This window comes from Apium graveolens, chromosome 4, assembly GCF_009905375.1.
Source record: "Apium graveolens cultivar Ventura chromosome 4, ASM990537v1, whole genome shotgun sequence".
Classification (NCBI taxonomy): domain Eukaryota; kingdom Viridiplantae; phylum Streptophyta; class Magnoliopsida; order Apiales; family Apiaceae; genus Apium; species Apium graveolens.
The window spans coordinates 233,832,941-233,834,371 of NC_133650.1; positions in this window are offsets into that span (position 1 = coordinate 233,832,941).

Below are 1,431 nucleotides of genomic sequence, written 5' to 3' on the forward strand. Positions count from 1 at the left end.
GTTACTATTCATTAAGCATTTTACAAGGTCTAAAAAATTCGAGTTATTACAATGACTGAATTTGATGAATTCTACATCCTGAGGAAGGAAGGCATGAGGGTCGTGACTCAAGAGATACAAAATTATACGGGAAGTTTTTACTTCTAAGTCTCAAAGACCCAAAAACTAATACAAAGCTGATAGCACCGATATGTACGAGAACTCATTGCCTGGAAGTCTCGACTCAAACTAGTCGGTGACCCGACGATTGCAAGGACTTTTATACAAGAAGTAGTTCGTGATTCCTTACCTGAAATGCCTGAGAACCCGAAAAATGGAGTTGGTCTTAAAGGAATACATGAGAAGAAATGTGGGTTACGTCCAGGGTACAGGGCTGACACTCAAAAATTACTTGTTGTAATTCTATTGGCTAAAGATGATGGTTGATGCCAAATATTACGAGAAGAAAGTATACTTGATGTCGGAAGCACACACATGTTGTTAGGAAATCTTATAAGATATTGATATTAACCAATTCCCATGTCTCATTTACAACGTATAAGATTGATACTCTTGATACAATCCCATAGCCAGTTCCCGAAGGTAGATCCTGACACAAAGAGGATTGAGGCTAAAACCCTTGGTTGTATAACTAGCATCCAAGTGGCACAATTCCCGCAGAAAAGTGCGATATAAAGGTATGAACTCTCACAAATCCTAGTGATGGGTGATAGGAGACAGTACAACATCAATGATGTGGGAAGAGCGATAATAAATCCTGCTCCGCAACTATTTCTCACCCCTAAACGAAAGGGCAAGCCGGGGTAGGAAGTCGAGTAATCCTTGATGGACTGAAAGAGGGAAGAATACTCGAGAAATGACTAGGCAGACATGCCACTTGCAAAGAAATGATAGGAGTTATTCCATTCTTACTGGCTGATAAAGTTGAGGTTGTGATGCCATTATGAATCACTCAAACAACTCCAAAGATTGAGGTCTTTGAGCCCGGGGAGTACGAGGAAGACAGGACACATACTTTAGATTTGATGAAGCCAACACCGGGATTGTTGAGCATCTGAAACAAGTTTCAAGGCGTCCCGAGTTGGGAAGAAAGGAAAGGCAATACCTATTTTTGAAGAGCCATCATAAACATGAACATATTTGGGACAAGGATCCCACAAACTTGGAAGCACTTTGAGAAAATAAGGTACTCAGACTTGACGAACCTTAAACCTCGAGGTTTAATATGGTTGAGAATATAAGTAGGACAACTCACCTGGTCCGACTAAGTAGAAATAAGGCTCATAGAGATCATGTTAATTGAAAGCTCGTATATGCCAATTTTCGTCAAAATTGAGGGATCGAGAAATACAAGAAAAAATATGAAGATGCCATCATGAGTTAGAGCTCGTAATAAGCTTCGTTTCGGTATATCATATGCTCAAATCAGAG